This window comes from Pseudophryne corroboree, chromosome 1 (assembly GCF_028390025.1).
Source record: "Pseudophryne corroboree isolate aPseCor3 chromosome 1, aPseCor3.hap2, whole genome shotgun sequence".
Taxonomy (NCBI): Eukaryota; Metazoa; Chordata; class Amphibia; order Anura; family Myobatrachidae; genus Pseudophryne; species Pseudophryne corroboree.
The window spans coordinates 327,906,586-327,924,279 of record NC_086444.1 but is presented as its reverse complement, the minus strand read 5'-3'; the positions used below and the strand labels follow the sequence as shown (position 1 = coordinate 327,924,279).

The 17,694-nt window shown below is 44.4% G+C and overlaps 2 pseudogenes; one reads left to right on the top strand and one right to left on the bottom strand.

Moving 5' to 3' along the window:
- Positions 1–354: 354 nt before the first annotated feature.
- LOC134947749 (5S ribosomal RNA) lies at positions 355–474 on the bottom strand (annotated as a pseudogene).
- A 14,924-nt stretch (positions 475–15,398) lies between these two features.
- Positions 15,399–15,518, top strand: LOC134941814 (5S ribosomal RNA; annotated as a pseudogene).
- Positions 15,519–17,694: the final 2,176 nt, after the last annotated feature.

The window sequence follows — 17,694 nt, the reverse complement described above, 5'->3', positions numbered from 1 at the left end:
ATGTCATGCTGATAGTGAGGGGAATTGCAAAGACGCTGTATATCAAAACAGCAGTGAATGAAATGAAGTGATGTGTTTAAAAAAATAGGGCTGAAGCTCAGCAGAGCAGGGTTCCCTGAAAGTGCTGGCTAGAAAGTGCAAGGTGCAAAAAGCAGGAAGGAATGACAAGTCTAATAGAAATAATAGCAGGTGACACAAGGACAACCCTCAAAACAACCTACTGCAAAGCAATGCCCACTTGTTACGGCAATCAATATAAATACGAATATATGTGCAAAAAGAATCCAAACTGCCCTATTGGGGAGAAAACCCACAGAATGCACAATGTCCGCTGCCTTGTGGTATTAAGTGAGTGATGTACAGCACCCAGTATTCCCAGATCGTCACCGATACTGGTACTGACTGGGCCCAACACTGCTTAGTTTCCAAGATCAGCCAGAATTGGACGTTTGCCAGTGTGGTATGGCTGTAAATATCACTAGACCAACATATGTTGTCTACTGGGGAATCCCATATAGGCAGCTGGAGTCTGATACTGCTAAATACAACACCAAAGATGGACAATAAGCTGCACATAGTGAGCAAGAGAGGGTCTACATGGTGGATGTTGAAAGCGAGGGTGGAAGGAAAGGTGTCACTGCTAGTGTAGTGGGGACCTGTCAGGATCAAGTCTCTAGATCTATAAAGACACACGGCGGTGTCTGACAGCACATAGCATGCAAAGAACATCAATGACAGGACACACGGTGGTGTTTAAGAAAATTAAACCAGACAGCGGAATGTAGAGTCCAACAAAAAGTCACTATAATATGTCACAGGAAACAACCTAAACAAAAATCTTCATTAAGGCCAATCGGAGTAAGGCAATTAAGTCTGTGTATCCATTGTAGTTCTCGTTGTAGCAAAATCCTGTCCCGATCACCCCCACGTTGTAGGGGCGGTATGTGATCAATGATACAACATTTGAGCTGGTTAACAGTATGATGTGCATCCTTGAAGTGTCTTGCAACCGGTAAGTTAGTAAAGTCTTTTGAGGTGTCTGTAGCAATTAGGCACTTCTTGATAGATGAGCGGTGTTGGCTGAGCCATTCTTTCATCATTCTACTAGTCTTGCCGACATACAGACGGTTGCATGGGCATCTCAAAATGTAAACAACAAATCTACTGTTACAGTCCAGCCTATATTTGATGGAATATTCCCTCCCATTAGTGGGATTTTTGAAGTGATTGCCTATTATCAGAATAGAGCAATTCGAACATCCTGTACACTTAAATACTCCCGGTTTGGTGGTAAGCCAATTGGACATCTGTCTAGGTTTCCACTGTGAAAAGTCTGTCTTGACCAAAAGGTCCTTGAGATTCGGTCCTCGTCTATAAGCAAATCTTGGTATTAGAGATAAGTCTTTTTTCAATGTCGGATCACTGGAGATCAAATGTCAATGTTCCCTGATGTGGTTACGTATAAAGGCTGATGCCGTAGTGAACATACTGGAAAAATTGAGCCTATCCCGATCTTTATTGGTAGGATCAGTTTTCACATGTAGAAGTTCAGTTCTGTTAAGTTTCTCAATCCGCGATAAAGCATTATTGATTTCATTCTTGGAGTATCCTCTGTCCAAGAATCTCTGGCACATAGATTCCAGAGCTCCTGGTAATTCCATTGGATTAGAGGTGATGAGTATCACCCTCAGCAGTTGGGAGAAAGGCAAGCCCTTTTTCAAAGGCGCTGGATGAAAACTGGAGTGCAATAAAAGAGTGTTACAGTCAGAGTCCTTACTGTAGATTGAATTTAGCAATGTATTATTCTCCTTTTTGATGGTCACATCCAAAAAATTTATTTGTGTTTTACTGAAGGTCAAACTGAATCTGATGGTTCCAGGGAGGGCGTTAAGTTCATTGATGAATTCCAAAAGATGTTCTTCACTGCCTTGCCAAATAAAAAATAAATCATCAATGTATCGTACATTAAATGCTAAAAAGTGACAAAAATGTGAATTACCAATGATGTGCTCATATGCTGCCATAAAAATGTTGGCATAAGAGGGCGCCATGGTAGAACCCATGGTGGTCCCTTGTTTCTGCAAGTAGAAACAATTTTCAAAAAGAAAATAATTTTTGTTGAGGATGACGTCAATGAGTAACATAAGATAGGAGACTGACGGTCCAAAAAATGCATCTCTGTTGGAGAGAAGATCTCTGCATGATTCAATACCCTGTATATGGGGGATGTTGGTGTAGAGACTGGAAACGTCCAAAGTGACAAGCAAGGTATCCTCTGTCACACTCTGCACTCCTTCAAATTTCCTCAAAAAGTCAGAGGTGTCCTCTATATAGCTGGATGTTCTCCTAACCAGTGGTTGTAGATAAAAGTCGACCAATTGGGAAAGGGGCTGACACAGGGACCCTCTGGCCAAGATAATAGGTCGTCCAGGAGGCTGAGTTAGTGATTTGTCTATTTTTGGAAGTGTATACAAAAATTGAATTTTGGGATGTGTGGTGGTCAAAAATTCAGCTGTGCTTTGATTGATATAGCCATTGTTGAGTCCCGTTTGTATAATAGAGTCAATCTCTGTTTTGTACACTCCTGTTGGATCGTAAGTGAGTTTCTGATAACACATGGTATCCGAGAGTTGGCTGTTGGCCTCCCGTATGTAGTAGTCGTAATCAATGAGTACGATTCCCCCGCCTTTGTCCGCAGCTCTGATGATTAACTGGGTGTCGTTGCGCAATGAGTCAATGGCTTTTCTCTCTCCCAATGTGATGTTGTGATGGTTAATTCTTTGGTTGGCGATGTATGGAATGGTATCCCTTTTGAGAACCCTCATAAAAGTGTGTAAAGAAGGGTTTTGTGATGGTGGGTCAAATAGGCTTGGCTTTTTTGGTAAACTTGACTGGTTGGTTGAGGATGTTGATCCTGAATCGAGGTTAGTTCCTGCAAAAAAATCTTTAAGCAGAATTTGCCTGCCAAATTTGTAAAGATCCACGTGCCATTTAAATTCATCCTGTGTTATTGTGGGAACAAAGGATAGGCCTTTGTTCAGAATGGACAGTTCGTCAGGTGTTAAGGAATGCTGGGATAGATTGAAGACTACCATTTCTAATTGTGTTTTTGTTGTCTTTTCCTTTCTTTTTCTCCCACCTCGACGGGTGGGTACAGCGGGTTTTTTGGCGGTCTTCTATTCCTGGAGGATCTCGGTAAAGATGTAAAGTTTTGGCCAGAGGTAGATGGAGCGTCTGAGTCACTTGCCGAAGTTTGGGACTGGCTGTCAATGTCTATAAAGGGTTGTATAGGTCTTCTGCCATGTTGGAACTGTGGTTTATATCTTCGGGGTTCACTACGCGAATACCAAGGATATACCCTGTTATCCTTGTAGTCCAATTTGACCTGTTTGTACTTGTTCTTTTTGAACTTCAGCAAATCACCTTTAAATTTATCTATGTCCTTGTTCAGCTTGGACAGAAGCTCATTGTCTGGGGTTTGGATTGACTTAAATACGTCTGATGCTTCTAATTCGGAGATGTCCTTCCTGATATCATTCAAATCAATGCCTGCCTGTTCAATCACCAGCAGCATTAAGTCAAATGAACACTTATTCAGTATGTTGCACCATCTGGTGCAGAAATCATTGCTATGTCTTCCCAGTGTGGGTTGGTTACGCAACCTGAACCCCCTGGGAATAAATTGCTCTTTATAATATTGCGATAAGGTAAGTCCATGGAGTTGAAGTTCAACTTCCCATTTCTTTAATCTTAGAAGATCACTGATAAACTCCTCCGGACTGTCAGTGTGAAAGGCCAGTGAGTCAGTGTCATCAAAGAGAATGCGTTCTGCATCAGCATCATTAAACTGTAGCACAGATGTAATTTCCTTACTGGTAGACATTAAAAAAAGAAAAACTATAATGATAGATATTTGTTTGCTCAGACTAGTAAAGGCGTGCCTGATCACACACCACAAGGCTGTATATGTGCAAAAAAGATACTGGTAACAAGAAAACAAAAAAAAATACTGAAAAGTTCATTGTTAACCAAGGAGAGAACATGTAAACTCCACGGGGCAGGTGCACATCAAAAAATTGAGTAACTATAGGAAATCACAACAGCACTCAAAGCCTTTGTATATAAAGCAAAAAATGGTGGTGCAAGGCAGCAATAAATATAAAACACTCACTTCTCCAGCGATGCAGAAAAAGTAGACAAGCCAGCACTCACGTGTAGTTGAAAGAAAAGCAGGATTTATTCCTTAACCAAACGGCATGATGAAGTACAGCAAATACAGCAAACACAGCCCGACAGCTGTTTCAACCGACTGGTCTTCCTCAGGGGCTAACCGCACTGTTGTCAGAACATGAAATATAAGCCTCAAATGGCACCACAATCGACCCAGCAGCATCAGGACGTGGGTTGAGACAAGTCCGGACATGCCTAATGCATCCCCTGCTGTCTCCTCCCACTCCATGACACTGGTAACTAAGCTAAACAAACCTGGTGTCATCATAGCAACGGCTCTGGAACACGGCAAAACGTGCAGCGGGTGGTCTCAGCAGCCTGACTAGTAAATGGCATGCTGATAGTGACGCCTTTACTAGTCTGAGCAAACAATATCTATCATTATAATTTTTCTTTTTTTCAATGTCTACCAGTAAGGAAATTACATCTGTGCTACAGTTTAATGATGCTGATGCAGAACGCATTCTCTTTGATGACACTGACTGACTGGCCTTTCACACTGACAGTCCGGAGGAGTTTATCAGTGATCTCCTAAGATTAAAGAAACGGGAAGTTGAACTTCAACTCCATGGACTTACCTTATCGCAATATTATAAAGAGCAATTTATTCCCAGGGGGTTCAGGTTGCGTAACCAACCCACACTGGGAAGACATAGCAATGATTTCTGCGCAAGATGGTGCAACATACTGAATAAGTGTTCATTTGACTTAATGCTGCTGGTGATTGAACAGGCAGGCATTGATTTGAATGATATCAGGAAGGCTCCGAATTAGAAGCATCAGACGTATTTAAGTCAATCCAACCCCCAGACAGTGAGCTTCTGTCCAAGTTGAACAAGGACATAGATAAATTTAAAGGTGATTTGCTGAAGTTCAAAAGAACAAGTACAAACAGGTCAAATTGGACTACAAGGATAACAGGGTATATCCTTGGTATTCGCGTAGTGAACCCCCGAAGATATAGACCACAGTTCCAACGTGGCAGAAGACCTATACAACCCTTTACAGACATTGACAGCCAGTCCCAAACTTCGGCAAGTGACTCAGATGCTCCATCTACCTCTGGCCAAAACTTTACATCTTTACCGAGATCCTCCAGGAATAGAAGACCGCCAAAAAACCTGCTGTACCCACCCGTCGAGGTGAGAGAAAAAGAAAGGAAAAGACAACAAAAACACAATTAGGAATGGTAGTCTTCAATCTGTCCCAGCATTCCTTAACACCTGACGAACTGTCCATTCTGAACAAAGGCCTATCCTCTGTTCTCACAATAACACAGGATGAATTTAAATGGCATGTGGATCTTTACAAATTTGGCAGGCAACTTCGGCTTAAATATTTTTTTGCAGGAACTAACCTCGATTCAGGATCAACATCCTCAACCAACCAGTCAAGTTTACCAAAAAAGCCAAGCCTATTTGACCCACCATCACAAAACCCTTCTTTACACACTTTTATGAGGGTTCTCAAAAGGGATACCTGTCAGGTTCGGTTTTACTTGTGTCCCCGGTGGGGGCGCTAGTGGGTCAGTGGAGGTAGGATAGAAGAAGTGAGGAGGCTGGATTGGGTTTCTGCGCATCAGCGCAATGGTGTTTTATTTAACATAAAAGTTCACACAATATGGCAGCAGAATAACGTGCAGGGATAAACAATAAAAAGTATGCAATGGGAATGGTGCAGCTTGGAAGCTGAGAGTCTATGGAGGAAATGGCAATGATAAATATGTTCACTGATGTGAGAACCAGAATGGTTTAAAACGTGGAGCCAGCAGAGATGGTAAATAAATGTATAGCAACCTGGTAGCAGATGCAGGAGACTCAGGTGAATGTTCACAGTGCAGTTCGTTAGGCACAGGCAGCTAGCAAGCTGCTTCACAGGTGAGGTGATGGAATGCACCTGGAGAGAGTCTCTACTGCTGAGGCTGAAGCACACTGCGGTTGTAGAAAGGTGTGGAGCCAAATACCAAAGCAGGGGTTGCTGATGCTTGTAGTTCCACGGAGGTGCAGGAAGGTAACCAGGAATATGGAGGAACAGGTAGGTAACCAGGAACACGGAGGATCCAGGAAGGTAACCAGGAACACGGAGGAATCCAGGCACATGGGTCGCAGGAGTGACACAAAGTTCAGGACAACCACAGGCTCATCCTGCAGCTCCTGATATACCCCCTGGTGTGCAGACATTGGTTGGAGTGGGACAAGGAGGTGCGGCCAAGCTCCGGATTGGCCTCCATACTCTGACCGATGGAGACTGTCATGATGGCGCCCATGCCGCGGCCCGGCGGGAACGTGGCGTGCTCTCACACCCGCCGCTACAGGAGCGCTCCCAGGCCCAGGATGACGTCCGGCGGCAGAGGAGCGGACGACAGCAGAACGCAGGGACCCCGGACGGAGTCCGCGCCGACGGACAGGCGTGGCTGTGGTGAGTCGATTCCTGACAGTACCCCCTCCTTTATGGGTGGGCACTGAACACCCACGTGGCTTGGAAGGATGAGTTCTGTGGAAGACACGGACCAACCTTGGAGCATGGACATCTGACGAATTTACCCAACTTCTCTCCTCAGGACCATAACCGGACCAGTCGATAAGGTATTGTAGATGACCGTACTGGCAACGGGAATCCAGAATCTTCTCTATCTCGAACTCCACGCCCCGCTGAGTTCGTACTTTGGGGCCGACTGGAAGAGCTCTTTGGAAGCGATTCAGGACTAACGGTCTGAGGAGAGAGACTTGAAAGGCATTAGGTATTCGTAGAGAAGGTGGTAACTTGAGCTTGTAGTCCACAGGATTGATGACTCTTTCGATGGGAAAGGGACCGATGAAACGTGGTGCAAATTTCATCGAGGGGACTCTAAGACGAAGGTTTCGGGTGGAAAGCCAAACCTTGTCACCAGGTTTCATGCTAGGAACTGCACGTCTTTTACGGTCAGCAAAGAACTTATACCGGCTAGAAGCCTTCTTGAGAGAAGAATGAATCTTCCTCCAGGTTGAAGAGAACTGACTCAAGACAGCAGTGGCAGCAGGAACATCAATGTGAGGAAGTTCTTGAAAATCTGGAACACGGGGATGTTGTCCATATACAGCAAAGAACGGAGTTGTTTCTGTAGCAGTATGATAGCGGAAATTGTGGGCAAATTCAGCCCATGGGAGCAGGTCCAACCAGTCATCTTGAGAAGACGAAACATAAAGTCTTAAAAAGTTTTCTAACTCTTGGTTTACCCTCTCCGTCTGCCCATTCGTCTGAGGGTGGTAGGCTGACGAAAACTTGAGATTGACTTGCATGGCAGAACAAAGGGCTCTCCAAAATTTTGCCACAAACTGAACTCCACAGTCAGATATAATTTCAGTGGGTAGTCCATGTAAGCGGAAAATCTCCGGTAGGAAGATTTGGGCAAGCTTCGGTGCGGAAGGAAGGCCCTGGAGTGGTACAAAATGGGCCATTTTGGTAAACCTGTCAACCACAACCCAGATGGTATTGAATCCTTGAGAAGAGGGAAGGTCAGAGATGAAATCCATGGACAAGTGTGACCAGGGACGGCTGGGAACAGATAATGGTTGTAACTGACCTGCTGGAGATTGTCGAGGAGTCTTGTGCTGCGCACACTTCGGGCAGGATGCCACAAAATCTTTGATGTCAACTTTAATCTTCGGCCACCAGTATGTCTCAGAGAGGAACTTGAAAGTTTTCAGGACACCAGGATGCCCAGTGAATTTGGACTGATGAGCCCAAGACAGCAACTTGGAACGGAGTTCTGGGGAAACAAAAGTCTTACCAGGAGGTGGAGCAGGAGAAACTTGAGACGAAGCAAATACCACTGGACTCAGGATGGAATGCGGAACCGAGTCGGACGTCTCCTCTTCGGACTCCATAGATCGGGATAAAGCGTCTGCCTTGATATTCTGAGAACCTGGGCGGAAATTAAGCTTAAAGTTAAAACGAGAGAAGAACATAGCCCACCGGGACTGGCGAGGATTGAGGCACTGGGCTGCCTTCAAATAAAGCAGATTTTTATGATCCGTATAGATGTTGAACGGAAATTTGGCCCCTTCCAGGAGATACCTCCATTCCTCAAGGGCCAGCTTGATCGCTAGTAGTTCTTGATCTCCAATGGAATAGTTAGCTTCTGCAGGGAGGAATTTACGAGAATAAAATCCACAAGGGTGAATCTTCCCATCAGTTCCCTTCTGGGAGAGAACAGCTCCAACTCCTACTGTGGAGGCATCCACCTCCAACTCGAATGGCTTGTTTACATCCGGTTGAGACAGAACTGGAGCAGACATAAAGGCCAGCTTGATCTTTTGAAATGCCGCTAAAGCTTCTTCTGACCAGTTGGAATGATCTGCCCCTTTCCGGGTTAAGTTGGTAATAGGAGCGATGAGAGTTGAAAATCCTCGGATAAACTTCCTATAATAATTGGCGAATCCCAGGAATCGCTGAATAGACTTGAGACTACTTGGAATGGACCAATTGGCAATGGCTTCCAACTTTGTCGGGTCCATCTGGAGATCCGATCCGGAAATTATATACCCCAGGAAGGGTATGGAGGGGACTTCGAAGGTACACTTGGATAATTTGCCGTAGAGACGGTTCTCACGAAGACGTCGGAGGACCTCACGGACTTGCAGACGATGAGAAGAGAGATCTTGGGAGAAGATGAGGATATCATCCAGGTAAACTACGAGGTATTTGTACAGGACGTCACGGAAGATTTCGTTAACAAAGTGCTGGAACACTGCTGGGGCATTGCTCAACCCGAATGGCATTACCAGGTACTCGTAATGACCATCTCGAGTATTAAAAGCTGTCTTCCATTCGTCACCATTACGGATTCTGATGAGGTTGTAGGCACCGCGGAGATCTAACTTGGTGAAGATGCGGGCTCCCTTAACTCTATCAAACAATTCAGTGATGAGTGGTAATGGATAACTGTTTTTGATGGTAATGTCATTGAGACCCCGGTAGTCAATACATGGACGTAATCCTCCATCCTTTTTTTTAACAAAGAAGAAGCCCGCACCAGCGGGTGAAGATGAGGGACGAATAAATCCTTTCTGTAAGTTCTCCCTGATGTAGTCGCTCATCGCCTCAGTTTCAGGAACGGATAACGGATAGGTACGCCCCCTTGGTGGTTTCTTGCCGGGAATGAGGTCAATGGGGCAATCCCACTCTCTATGGGGCGGCAGAACATCAGCGGCCTTTTCACTGAAGACGTCAGAGAAATCTTGGTAAGCCGCAGGAAGATCTGACTGGGTTTTGACTTCAGAAGACTTGATAGGACAAACTTGGGCTAAGCAGGACTGGCGACAATGTGAACCCCAGGAAGTGAGCTGTAACGTAGACCAATCAATCTGCGGATTATGTAGTTGGAGCCAGGGCATTCCCAACAAGATCTCCTGGGTTGCCTGAGGAATAACTAAAAACTTTATTAATTCAGAATGCAGGAACCCGACTCCCAGAACCACTTGTCTGGTTTGGTGAGATATATTCCCCTTGGAGATTCGGCTCCCATCTACTGCAGTGATGTAGACTGGATATGAGAGTTTGCAGATAGGCAAGCGAAACTTATCCACCGCAGCTTGAGTGATGAAGTTTCCTGCGGCTCCACAGTCCACTAACGCAGATGCAGACTGAAGACCATCTGTAGTCTCTAAAGTCACAGGAAGAATGAGGTCTTGGTTTGAAGGAGCTTGTCTAGAAGATCCCAACTTGACTCCTCCTTTACAAGTCAGGATCTGGCGTTTCCCGAACGCACTGTACAAGAATTGATCTGGTGACCTGCAGCCGCACAATAAAGACACAGTCTCTCACGGAGTCTTCTTGACCGCTCCTCAGGAGTTAAGCGGGACCTATTAATTTGCATAGGCTCATCAGAAGGTGGAGGCTGAAATTGTACTGAAGGTACCATTCTTGACTTGCGCGGCTCACTACGAGCACGCTCACTGTTGCGTTCGCGGATGCGAGAGTCCAACTTGATACATAGAGAAATCAGTTCAGGCAATTGCTCAGGGACATCGCGGGTAGCCAGTTCATCCTTGATCCGATCTGAAAGTCCATGCCAGAAGGCTGCTACCAGGGCTTGATTATTCCACTGAATCTCTGCGGCTAACGTCTGGAACTGGATGACATATTGTCCCATACTCCGGGTACCTTGACGAAGCTGAATAAGGTCTGCAGAGGCTGATGTTGCACGACCTGGCTCGTCAAAGATACGTCTGAAGGTTGACACGAATTCAGCGTAGTTGTTCATCAGTGGGTCAGCACGTTCCCACAGAGGAGACACCCAACTCAAGGCAGAACCAGAGAGCAGTGAGATAATGTAGGCAACCTTGGATCTTGACGTGGGGAAATTGTGTGATAATAATTCAAACTGGATTTCACATTGGTTAAGGAACCCGCGACATAGCTTCGGACTGCCATCATATTTGCTAGGCACAGGCAGGTGCAAGCGTGACACTGGAGCTGATGCAGCCGGCGTAGAAGAACTCACAGCACTTGCAGGTGCTGGGGTAACTGGAACTGGAGTAGCAAGTACACTAGGCAGGGTTTGCTGTAGTGTATCAATCCGGAAGGACATCCCTTGCAGAAACTGGAACATCTGCTGCTGCACAGCCTCTTGACCATCCAAGCGGGAGACCAGATTTTGTAAGGCCCCTGACCCCACACTCTGACCACCGTCCGAGTCCATCGGTCCTGAACTGTCAGGTTCGGTTTTACTTGTGTCCCCGGAGGGGGCGCTAGTGGGTCAGTGGAGGTAGGATAGAAGAAGTGAGGAGGCTGGATTGGGTTTCTGCGCATCAGCGCAATGGTGTTTTATTTAACATAAAAGTTCACACAATATGGCAGCAGAATAAAGTGCAGGGATAAACAATAAAAAGTATGCAATGGAAATGGTGCAGCTTGGAAGCTGAGAGTCTATGGAGGAAATGGCAATGATAAAGAAGTTCACTGATGTGAGAACCAGAATGGTTTAAAACGTGGAGCCAGCAGAGATGGTAAATAAATGTATAGCAACCTGGTAGCAGATGCAGGAGACTCAGGTGAATGTTCACAGTGCAGTTCGTTAGGCACAGGCAGCTAGCAAGCTGCTTCACAGGTGAGGTGATGGAATGCACCTGGAGAGAGTCTCTACTGCTGAGGCTGAAGCACACTGCGGTTGTAGAAAGGTGTGGAGCCAAATACCAAAGCAGGGGTTGCTGATGCTTGTAGTTCCACGGAGGTGCAGGAAGGTAACCAGGAATATGGAGGAACAGGTAGTTAACCAGGAACACGGAGGATCCAGGAAGGTAACCAGGAACACGGAGGAATCCAGGCACATGGGTCGCAGGAGTGACACAAAGTTCAGGACAACCACAGGCTCATCCTGCAGCTCCTGATATACCCCCTGGTGTGCAGACATTGGTTGGAGTGGGACAAGGAGGTGCGGCCAAGCTCCGGATTGGCCTCCATACTCTGACCGATGGAGACTGTCATGATGGCGCCCATGCCGCGGCCCGGCGGGAACGTGGCGTGCTCTCACACCCGCCGCTACAGGAGCGCTCCCAGGCCCAGGATGACGTCCGGCGGCAGAGGAGCGGACGACAGCAGAACGCAGGGACCCCGGACGGAGTCCGCACCGACGGACAGACGTGGCTGTGGTGAGTCGATTCCTGACAATACCATTCCATACATCACCAACCAAAGAATTAACCATCACAACATCACATTGGGAGAGAGAAAAGCCATTGACTCATTGCGCAACGACACCCAGTTAATCATCAGAGCTGCGGACAAAGGTGGAGGAATCGTACTCCTTAATTACGACTACTACATACGGGAGGCCAACAGCAAACTCTCGGATACCATGTGTTATCAGAAACTCACTTACGATCCAACAGGAGTGTACAAAACAGGGATTGACTCTATTATACAAAGGGACTCAACAATGGCTATATCAATCAAAGCACAGCTGAATTTTTGACCACCACACATCCCAAAATTCAATTTTTGTATACACTTCCAAAAATACACAAATCACTAACTCAGCCTCCTGGACGACCTATTAGCTCGGCCAGAGGGTCCATGTGTCAGCCCCTTTCCCAATTGGTCGACTTTTATCTACAACCACTGGTTATGAGACCATCCAGCTATATAGAGGACACCTCTGACTTTTTGAGGAAATTAGAAGGAGTGCAGAGTGTGACTTGCTTGTCACTTTGGACTTTTCCAGTCTTTACACCAACATCCCCCATATACAGGGTATTGAATCATGCAGAGATCTTCTCAACAACAGCGATGCATATTTTGGTCTGCCAGTCTTCTATCTTATGTTACTCATTGATGTCATCCTCAACAAAAATTATTTTCTTTTTGAAAATTGTTTCTACTTGCAGAAACAAGGGACCACCATGGATTCTAACACGGCGCCCTCTTATGCCAACATTTTTATGGCAGCATATGAGCAGGTGCACATCATTGGTAATTCACGTTTTTGTCACTTTTTAGCATTTAATGTACGATACATTGATGATTTATTTTTTATTTGGCAAGGCAGTGAACAGAGCCGGCCCTAACCAATATGGTGCCCTAGGCAAGATTTTGGCTGGTGCCCCCTAGCACCACTGCTAGTTCCGCCTCTGATCCTGCAACCCTTTCCCAGCACCATCACCCCCCACCCACAGCAGTCCTCTTTTTTCCCTACCCCTTGTAATTTAAATAAGAATAGTGTGCATATTCGGTGAACAGCCCAAAAAAGGTATGTGTTTTTGCTGGCAAGGGGCATGCCCACACAATAGTACCCCCAATTCAAATTATGCATCACAGTAGTGGAACTTTATTCACAATTTATCATGCAACAGTGTCCCTTATTCACACAGTAGTACCACTTTACCTTATATACGTTACTCCTCCCAGTAGTGCCCCTCATTCACATAACATCATACTGAATTGCTCCTTATTCACATTACACCACACCATATTGCTCTTTATTCTCATTACACCACACCATATTGCTCCTTATTTACATTTCACCACACCATATTGCTCTTTATTCACATTAGACCCCACAGTAGTGCCCTTTCTATACGTTACGCCACACAGTAGAGCACCTTATACACATAATGCCACACATTGGTAATGCATTTATACACATAATATCACACAGTAATGCCCCTAACACATATGACACTCATTATTAATGTCCTTATAAACATAATGCACCTTACACATTATGCCAACCCTTATTAATTCCCTTATACACATAATTTCCCTTACACATATGGCGTACATTGTTAATGCCCTTATACACATAATGACACACATAATGTCCCTTACACATATGCCGCACATTATTTGTGCCCTTATACACATAATTACACACATAGTGCCCCTTATACATATGTTACACATTATTAATGTCCTTATACACATAATGACACATATAGTTCCTGGCGTGAGTCAACTGGCAGCTCTGCTAACGTCGGGTGCCTATTTTTTTTATGAAAATGCATCTTATTTGCATTGCTTTGTGGGTAGGATGCACAAGCAGCTTCTGCTGATTACAATGATATGCGGTATGCCTATATACTGTGTGCGACTGTAGCTGTATCTGCATACGAAATGCTACACACAGAATATAGGCATGCCACATATAATTTTAATCAGCAGAAGCTGCTTGTACCCCTAGGCATACCAGATGCCCTAGGCAATTGTCTAGTTTGCCTATGCCTAGGGCCGGCTCTGGCAGTGAAGAACATCTTTTGGAATTCATCAATGAACTCAACGCCCTCCCTGGAACCATCAGATTCAGTTTGACCTTCAGTAAAACACATATTAATTTTTTTTGATGTGACCATCAAAAAGGAGAATAATACATTGCTAACTTCAATCTACAGTAAGGACTCTGACCGTAACACTCTTTTATTGCACTCCAGTTTTCATCCAGCGCCTTTGAAAAAGGGCTTGCCTTTCTCCCAACTGCTGAGGGTGATACTCATCACCTCTAATCCAATGGAATTACCAGGAGCTCTGGAATCTATGTGCCAGAGATTCTTGGACAGAGGATTCTCCAAGAATGAAATCAATAATGCTTTATCGCGGATTGAGAAACTTAACAGAACTGAACTTCTACATGTGAAAACTGATCCTACCAATAAAGATCGGGATAGGCTCAATTTTTCCAGTATGTTCACTATGGCATCAGCCTTTATACGTAACCACATCAGGGAACATTGGCATTTGATCTCCAGTGATCCGACATTGAAAAAAGACTTATCTCTAATACCAAGATTTGCTTATAGACGAGGACCGAATCTCAAGGACCTTTTGGTCAAGACAGACTTTTCACAGTGGAAACCTAGACAGATGTCCAATTGGCTTACCACCAAACCGGGAGTATTTAAGTGTACAGGATGTTCGAATTGCTCTTTTCTGATAATAGGCAATCACTTCAAAAATCCCACTGATGGGAGGGAATATTCCATCAAATATAGGCTGGACTGTAACAGTAGATTTGTTGTTTACATTTTGAGATGCCCATGCAACCGTCTGTATGTCGGCAAGACTAGTAGAATGATGAAAGAATGGCTCAGCCAACACCGCTCATCTATCAAGAAGTGCCTAATTGCTACAGACACCTCAAAAGACTTTACTAATTTACCGGTCGCAAGACACTTCAAGGATGCACATCATACTGTTAACCAGCTCAAATGTTGTATCATTGATCACATACCACCCCTACAACGTGGGGGTGATTGGGACAGAATTTTGCTACAACGAGAACTACAATGGATACACAGACTTAATTGCCTTACTCCGATTGGCCTTAATGAAGATTTTCATTCAGGTTGTTTCCTGTGACATATTATAGTGACTTTTTGTTGGACTCTACATTCCGCTGTTTGGTTTAATTTTCTTAGACACCGCCGTGTGTCCTGTCATTGATGTTCTTTGCATGCTATGTGCTGTCAGACACCGCCGCGTGTTTTCATAGATCTAGAGACTTGATCCTGACAGGTCCCCACTTCACTAGCAGTGACACCTTTCCTTTCACCCTCGCTTTCAACATCCACCATGCAGACCCTCTCTTGCTCACTATGTGCAGCTTATTGTCCATCTTTGGTGTTGTATTTAGCAGTATCAGACTCCAGCTGCCTATATGGGATTACCCAGTAGACAACACATGTTGGTCTAGTGATATTTACAGCCATACCACACTGGCAAACGTCCAATTTCAGCTGATCTTGGAAACTAAGCAGTGTTGGGCCTAGTCAGTACCAGTATCGGTGACGATCTGGGAATACTGGGTGCTGTACATCACTCACTTAATACCACAAGGCAGCGGACATTGTGCATTCTGTGGGTTTTCTCCCCAATAGGGCAGTTTGGATTCTTTTTGCACATATATTCGTATTTATATTGATTGCCATAACTAGTGGGCATTGCTTTGCAGTAGGTTGTTTTGAGGGTTGTCCTTGTGTCACCTGCTATTATTTCTATTAGACCTGTCATTCCTTCCTGCTTTTTGCACCTTGCACTTTCTAGCCAGCACTTTCAGGGAACCCTGCTCTGATGAGCTTCAGCACTATTCCTTTTATTTTTTTAAACACACTACTTAATTTCATTCACTGCTGTTTTGATATACAGCGTCCTTGCAATTCCTCTCACTATCAGCATGCCATTTACTAGTCAGGCTGCTGAGACCACCCGCCGCACGTTTTGCCGCACTCCGGAGCCGTTGCTATGCATGACACCAGATTTGTTTAACTTAGTTACCAGTGTCATGGAGTGGGAGGAGACAGCAGGGGATGCATTAGGCATGTCCGGACTTGTCTCAGCTTACGTCCTGATGCTGCTGGGTTGATTGTGGTGCCCTTTGAGGCTTATATTTCATGTTCTGACAACAGTGCGGTTAGCCCCTGAGGAAGACCAGTCGGTTGAAACAGCTGTCAGGCTGTGTTTGCTGTACTTCACCATGCCGTTTGGTTAAGGAATAAATCCTGCTTTTCTTTCATCTACACGTGAGTGCTGGCTTGTCTACTTTTTCTGCATCGCTGGAGAAATGAGTGTTTTATATTTATTGCTGCCTTGCACCACCATTTTTTGCTTTATATACATAGGCTTTGAGTGCTATCGTGATTTTATATATATATATATATATAAAATGTCCAAATGCCCGGCACTCCCTTTGGAATAATCACATATCACATAATTTACCTTCCACAGAAAAATAATATATCCCTTGTTTTACAGTGTTGTGCCAATATCACTCATACAGCTTGCTGATGTAATAGATGGCAATTCCTTACTGTTACCTCCCTCAATCTTATAGGGGTACATTTACTATAGTGCGGGTTTTCAGAAGTGGAAATGTTGCCCATAGCAACCAATCGGATTCTACTTATTATTCTAGCACCTTCTAGGAGATAATAGCTATATTTTGATTGGTTGCTATGGGAAACATCTCCACTTCTAAAAACTTGCACTTTAGCAAACATACCCTATAGCAGGCATGTTCAAACTGTGGCCCTCCAGCTGTTGAGAAACTACACATCCCAGCATGCCCTGACACAGCTTTAGTATTTTCTGACAGCAAAACTGTGTCAGAACATGCTGGGATATGTAGTTTCACAACAGCTGGAGGGCCGCAGTTTGGACATGCCTGCCCTATAGCCTCAATGCACACATGAACACATGCTGTAGAAAATACTAATGTACAGTAGTGTTCCTTTAAGTAATGAAAGCAACTTAATGACCTGGGAGATCATACAATTCTACAATTTGCGGCAGATGTACGGGTGTATGAGATCGCCGCAGGTGCGGGATGCCTGCCGATCTCAGGTGTTTTTTTTTTTTAAAGTGACTGCCCCTTTAAAAAAAAAAAGGCTGAGATCGTCCGGCATCCCGCACCTCCGACGAACTCGGACTACATTACATCCCGCTGCTGAACTTTGGTCTCAGAAGAGAGATAGGAAAATGAAAGTTTTTGGGACTTCTTTCAGTGGATTGTACAGACATAAAATTTATGATGCATTACAGCCCCTCACACAAAATTTCACTTGACAGATCTGATGTACTGTATTCACACATTATCTACCCAAAGTGAGAACATTAATTCCTGTCACTGTCACATACTGTACTAGAAAAAGAAGAAACAAAAGTGAATCAGAAAGAATTCCTTATACACCCTGGCAACACTTAATACACAATATTTTATTTAGACATAAAGATAAAAATATTGCAAAATGACCTTGGATTCTTAGACAAGTTTCCTTGTTAATTTGTATATTAAAGAATACATTAAATGGAACACTAACAACCCATCCTCAGTCTGTAAAACCGCAAGTGCCAACAAATACACAGAAAATTATAAAGTTTTAATCTGGTGCTGAGTTAATATGAAGTCTTTTTATACTATTCACTATTAAAGATATACATTTGCAAAAAAATCAAAAGTCTTAACAAAATGGGAACATGGTACTTGGAAGTGCTATT